Source organism: Crinia signifera, chromosome 2 (assembly GCF_055691185.1).
Source record: "Crinia signifera chromosome 2, ASM5569118v1, whole genome shotgun sequence".
Taxonomy (NCBI): Eukaryota; Metazoa; Chordata; class Amphibia; order Anura; family Myobatrachidae; genus Crinia; species Crinia signifera.
Window position 1 is genome coordinate 149,218,302 of NC_139218.1, and position 7,399 is coordinate 149,225,700.

Sequence of the window (7,399 nt, forward strand, 5' to 3'; positions counted from 1 at the left end):
GATATATCAGCCTTGATTTGAAGAATAGTAATTAGTGAAACATTCTAAACTTATCTCAAAAGAAAGTATTATTGAAAATATATCAGACTGCAGTCTTATTTGTTATATTTGGATGGGGTGTGTTCAAACTGAAATCTAAATTACAGTGTAAAAATAAAGCATCCAGAATCTACCCTGCAAAGAAACAAAATTATTTATGTGAATCTTTCATATCACACTTCATTACTGGGTTCATGGTGGTTTCTTGACGGGTCGACCCGGTAATTGGTGCGATGTGAAAGGGGTTACCAGTTCCAGCAAACCGGTAGCAACACTTGCTTTGCGGTGTGAATGGGTTAATCGGGTAGAGCGACCCATTTACCGTTCACACTATGCAGGAGGCAGTGCTTGGAGCAGCGCCAGCTCTAAGAGCTGCCTCCTCCCCCACCCTTTGTTGACACTGCAACTATGCCCCACCCCCGTATGACATCAGCAAACCAGCAATATTTCTGGTTCGCTGAAGCTATCTGAACAGCGCAGAATACAGGGTCGCACCGGGACTGAACCGTTTCAAAGTCCCAGTGTGACCCAGCATCAAAGCCCCTAATAACCTCCCTGTTTTTTTCTCTGTATTTTGGTGCTATGCTATGAATTTTCTATTTTGCATTAGTTGGTTATTACAGCCATGTAGACAGGAAGTCCCTACTAGACAGCGGTCATAAGAGGTCATTGTGGGGCACAGCAAGATTGTGCCCTACCTCTGCGGGTGGACAATGGACGTTCACCAGCGGAAGAATCCATGGTTTGCCAGAGGAAAGGGTGGTGAGTCCTACACAACACAGGTCATGCAGTGGAGAGGGGTTTCAGTTCCCTCCTTTTGGTATAAGAAGATCTGTTTGACTGGTGCTGGTGTTTGTCCATCCTACACAATTAATATAAACATCGAACAGGTCATACAATTCAATAAATTCTGTGACCATTGAAATCTAAGTAGTTCTGTGTCCTTGTCTTTATTTGTAGTGTTAAGCTAATTCAAAATATAGTATGAGGGTGTTATCTAAATTACCCAATTATGGACGCCTGTTTATTTGCTAAAAAATGTGTTTTGCCATAAAGTCTGAATTAGGCCCTGTGTTTGCGAATACACATGCAGTTGCATACTATATCACACATACACACAGGGGAGGGCTGGGCCGGGGGGCAGGGTGCCATGTGCCCCCGCGGGCCGCTTACCCAGTCAATGGCTGCGGGCCGCGCTGGATCACCATCCTGGTGAGCCTGCACATTGTCCACCTCCTCCATCCCTCCTGCGCTGGCCGCGGCTTCCAGAACACGGCCGCAGCTACAGGAAAATGTCCACCACCCCCCTGCCCTGAGGACATGTCCTCAGTGCAGGAGGCCGGCGGCCATTTTCCTGTAGCCGTGGCCATGTTCTGGAAGCCGCAGCCAGCGCAGGAGGGCTGTCGTAGTAGCCTTACCAGACTGGGGTGTGGGCAGGAGAGGCATGTACTGCGCTCTCCCCTGCCCCCCCCCTCCCCCCAGCAGCAGCAGCAGCAGATGGAGAGACAGCAACAATGGTGAGTTGCTGGTGGGAAATTCAGGCACTGTGGGGGCATATCTGGCACTGTGGGGGCATATGTGTATTTGGCACTGTGGGGGCATATGTGTCGCTGGCACTGTGGGGGCATATGTGTATTTGGCACTGTGGGGGAATATCTGGCATATCTTAGATGGAAAATACTATGTGCACTGCAGGTGGGGCAGATGTTACTTGTGCAGAGAGAATTAGAGAATCGCATGCAATATATTTTGCATGCAAAATGACCGCATGCAATATTTTGCTGCCTGGAACCTTCAGCATCAAGGGAGATGGGCTGTAGTGGATGGAGACTCGGAGAAGTCGCAGTAGTGGATGGAGGCTTTTAGATGGATTAACCTCGGCCTGGCATCTAAATATACACCTTTTAGTGTTACAGAATCCCATTAGTCATGTATAGATGTGCATGTAAATTGCTCTCGCTTGACCAAGGCTGTCATTAAAGCTATATAGATATGGGCATAAAAAACTAGTTACATGTGGGCACAAAATCAATAGGTCTAGGTCTATTATGAGGACAGCCTATACATTATCTCCAGCATATTATACAGTATAGTCCTCCCATACCCACTGTGCTCTGCTTTTCTGTGAGCAACTCACAGTAATAAAAGTGTAGCCTAGTTGAGCAATCTCCATAGTCAGTTTTATGCTATTTTATGCCTAGATCTGCAACCACATTAACTTACTGTTTTATTGACTATCATTTTTCAGACTGTACTTCAGATATTGCCTTCCCTGCTTGCTAATTTTTCAATGTTTCATGATGAGTAACACAGTTCAGGGTGTGAAAGTAATTCAGTTGAGCAGACTACCTCTTGCTGAAAAATGCGAGGTAAAAAAACATGGAAGGCCAACATCTTCCAGCGTTCTATGAGTCGCAAGAAACAATATGCAAGAAATTTCAATCCTGAATCATGGTTGGATTGGTGGCTCTGAAGCACACAAAGCCCTATTTTGGTTTCCATGTCTCTTATTTGGAGGAGATACAGCATGGACTGATAAAGGGATATCAGACTTGAAAAGACTAAAAAAAAAACAAAAAAACACAGCATCAGAAAAGCATGGTTCATAGTTAATTGAACCTGGCAATACTTACGCTTGCACGGCATGCGATTGGATGTTTCACATAAACATCCATTCGCATTTCGGTTGGATCCTCCCACATCTTTCGATGGTCGCCGACCATTGAAAGATGTGGAAGGTACATGCTCTAAAGGTAGGTTGCTCTGAGCAAACTTACATAAGCGTGCACATTTAGGAGGAAATGGGTGGGCAGCTGACATCTGCCCGCCCCCCTGTATGTACGTCATGGCCACATTAGCATGAAAACGCCCAGTGTTCTCATGGGAACGCCCATGAAACGCTGGGTGTTCTCAAATGTTAATGGGCCAGCCCACTGCCCCACACCCCCCGCAAGGATTAGTGCGTGTACCCTGCAAACTTTGTTCGCCGTGGCCGCACGCACCAAGCAAATGCACATGCGCAGAAATGTGCTGGCGCAAAGCGCAAACATCAGACCTGTGCGAACGCACGCAGACCTACAAATGGACCAGAATAAGGTCTTTGGTTCACTCAATATACCGGCATGTATTAGTAATATGCACAACGAAACGATAGAGCACCACAATAATTGTACACAGTATAAAGGAACAGAGAAGCACTTTCCAAATTGAGTTAAGTTTTGCGGATTTAATGAGTTGGCATTAAGGGGGCATGATGAAAGGAAGGAATCTGAAAATACCGGAACATTTCTGGCACTGGCGAACTACACAAGTCATACTGATTCATTATTCAGAGACCATTTAGAAAGCTCTACCACCTTCAAATGGACATCAAAGTCTATCCAGAATGATTTGTTACAATGCATGCTAGATGTATACAGGGAATATGTTTTGGAGGAAATCATGGAGGCAGAATTTATTAGTGATGAGACAACAGATATCACAGATATTTTCCAACTTGTGCTTTTCTTCGTTACTTTGACAAAAATGGAAGCCTCTTGAAAGGTTTTGGGGTTTCTTCGTTCCATCGGGACAAAATGCAAATGCTGAGTGTATTTTAAGTCAGCTCTATCTCATTTTGAAAATGGAAGACACAAGTTAATTGGACAGAACTACGATGGAGCAGCAGTGATGAGTGCACCACTCATCACTGCTGCTCCATCGTAGTTCTGTCCAATGAATGAATGGAGTGCAGACAAATGTGAGAGAAATATAAAACAATGCACACTTTGTACATTGTGTTGCATATCAACTAAATTTAACAAATTTGTCTGCTATTCCGGCTTTATTTCTGGATCAGCTCATAAAGCATCAGTTCTTGAACTGGTCCAACACCATTGTGGAATCAGAGACTTCCAGCAACAATACAATCAATGAAGCATCTGAACTAATTCACAACCTAATGGACCCTACATGGAGAGATTTGTGCCAGAGATTCATAATGGGAGATTCAGCATGAGAGATTTAAAATCTCTCACAGAAAGTGTTTAGGCCACGTCAGGGGAATAAAAAAGTATTTAAATGTAAAAAAATGGCGTGGACTGTGGAGTCCCCCCATGAGCATGACCATCGCTGGGCTTTTGGAGCAGTCCTGGTTCTCAAAATATGGGGGGACAAAGTGAATGTGGGTCCCCCGTATTTTAGGGACCAGCACCAGGCTCTGGAGCTGGCCCTGGTTCCCAAAATATGGGGGTCCCCCATATTTTGGGCATCAACACCAGGCTCTGCTAGCAGCTATCAACCCTGCACCCACCTGGGCGGTGGGTGCAGGGTTTAGAGCTTGTTTAAACAGTAATATTGTCCTTTACAGTAGTCTCAGAAAGCCTGCTCCACATGCTGGTACTTAAGAGAACCACAGGTACCAGCATGCGGGGCACACCGGTACCTATAGCCCCCCAGAAAAGGAAATATTAAATAAAAACACAAGCACGGGTTTTTAAATATTTTATTAAACTTGTTTCTTCTCTGTTCACCCAGGAGCCCCCCCCCCCCCCCCCCCCCCCCCAGGGCTTCTGAGGCATCTTAACCTGGGGGCAGCAGCCTTTTAAGCTCTTTTGCATGGCCACTGCCTCCCAGGACTTGGTCTTCAGGAGCTCTTCTCTGCTCCTCCTCCGCCATCAGAATGCCTGCCCCTGTCTAATATAGCAAGCTCTAGGAGGCGGGGCGATGATACCGCTGATGGATGAGGGGGGCTCAGACTGCCACCCCTGAGGACCAGAACCGCTGCTGCCATCACAGCTAATAGCTGCTCCACAGTGAGTGCAGCTCTGCGGATCCACATATTGCAGATGGGTGAAGGAGGGTTGGGGGCAGCACGGTTGGGGAGGGGGGTGCCGTGGGTAGGGGAGGGGCGATCAGGGGTGCCGGTGGTGCTGCGGTTGTGGGGGTTCTGTGGTGCTGCGGGTGGGGGACGGGTTTCAGGAGGACTACACTCACTCAGAAGACTCTGTGCATCAGCTGCTACAAGAACATGCAGAGGATGTGCAGAGCCTTCTGAGTGAGTGCTCTGAATTTACCAGCACAGCTGTTCTGCATTGCTGCCAGATTCGGGGCTGCGCTTTTGCATCGCATGAGTCCATGCTTTTCATGCTTTTGCCATAACCAGCACAGGCTATATATGCTAATACTTGGATAACTCTTTTGGGTAAGGGCATACCATTTATAAAAAGAAAAAAAAAATTTTTATTAAACTTTTTTTTTTCTGAATAGCTGATTAGCGGCAGATGTATTCCAGGTGTTCCCTGCTTTAGAGTTTAAATACCACACACCATGGACTGCAGATTATGCATTTGAGAATGGAGTGTTACTCCGAAAGGCATTATGCACCTCGGGACATTGTCTTATCCTCTCGTTGACTGCTGACTGGTCTGGACACCCACTACCCCTGCACCTGCCTCCTGCACCGGATGGGACGCTCGAAAAAGGACACCATCTTTGGCCGCCCACCTTGTCTGCTGTTTGTCATGGATATCTCATGTCATGCATATTGTAAGTGCAATTTTATATTAAAATACCCTTCATAAAGGCATTATTTGCACTATTTTTTTGCCTTCCTTATCTCCCTGGTATTACTCTACTGTGGGAGCAGTGGCGTAACTACCGTGGGTGCAGGGGGTGCAGCTGCTATGGGGCCCAAGCTGTATTGGGCCCCGCTGCTCCCCCTGCACCCTGTCACACCACCAGGCCCAGCCCGACTATTATGCAGCTGCCGCTTAGAGAGAGTGCCACGGTGACGGCACAATGTGAAGCCGGCTGCCGTCGGGATTAAGTTTCAGTTACCTCAGAGGTAGCTAGGCTAGCCAGAGAAGCAGGCACAGTGGCATCATGGGGATTTTTGTTTATCTTTAACTAGTCACACTTTGTGCAATTAACGATAAACTACAAATCCCATGAGTCCATTGTGCCCTGCTTTGATCCAGAGAGAACGCTGCTGCTGACATCCTGCTACATAATATGAAAACGAAGATCCGCGCCGGCAGTCTATGCAGGGAGGCACCGGCCCGCTGCTTCCGACTGTCACACCTGAGCAGTGGACAGCGCGGCAGTTACATGCAGGAGCGTGGAGGGGAGGAAACGGCAGCCGGCAGGGAAGGAGGACCCGGGCCACCAAGAGGAGCTGAACGGGTGAGTGGAGCGGGGGAGGAGATGAAGGCTGGGGCAGGAGAGGTCGGAGTATTGTGGAGTACTAGAGTATCAGGGATCAGAAATACCATGGCCGCAGCAGCATGGTAGTCACCTGCAGTCAGTAGACAGGTCCCACTGAGCACTGGAGTCCCGTCCATGCTGCTGCTGTCCTGGTATTATGGCAAAACTCCAAATCCTGTTTCACCCCCACCTCCCTGCCTTCACACCTGATATTTCATCCCCACAGTGGCAGGAGGGGATTATTGAGACAATAAGTGCTTGTAGCATTTTTTGATCATTTTATAATTATTACAGTATTCCATTTATGTTTTTTTTATGTCTCTATCCCCCTCGCTGTCCCTCGCTGTCCCTCGCTGTCCCTCGCTGTCCCTCGCTGGGGGGGGGGGGCTTTCAGTATTTTGCTATGGGGCCCATGAAGTTCTAGTTACGCCTCTGTGTGGGAGATTATCTGTACAGGTTCATACTAGACATATGAAGTCCTTTTCCCTTTTTTTTAAAAAAGTCAATAAACAGAAGTTTCATCAAACAGTCAATAAAATATCCAAAAAAAGTAAATGAACAAACTCACTTGTTTTAAGCAAGCCTTGTATAGAAATTTATGGAGATGACCAGACGCTTGGGGCACTCTATATTACCAGAGCCCATGCATAGGGTAGATGTTTATTCCCGGGACTCTTTGCAGTGTTCTCTGGTAATTATATATTGAGAACCAATTGGGGTCCGGATCATAGGTAAGAAGAAAAGGAGATATTCTCACCCATTCTCAGGAGGTCTCTCGTCCGCAGGACCGATGTTATTTTCTGGGGATGTTGTCTACTTCCTGGGGGCGGCACTGCCACTACAGCTACCTGGATTCTCCTCAATAGCCCTCCTCTGTCCTGCTATGCCACCTGGATTATAGTGGTCAATGCCATGCTGGGTTAGAGTTTTTAAAACAGCCTGTGCTCCACTGCATGCGGCCCGTGCAATGCTGAAGGCACAATATAAAGTGCTCAGGCACTATCAGGGACCGGAGAAGCTGCCGCTGCTTCTCCCAGTTCGCTCACCTGCACATGCAGTTCAGCGGGGTGCGCAATCCCAAACAGCTAACCGTTTTGCGCTACTCCCACTGTCACTCTTACCACTAACCGCTCCATGCTGTTTCTCCTCTAGCGGTGCTCCCAGGCCAAAAGCAAAC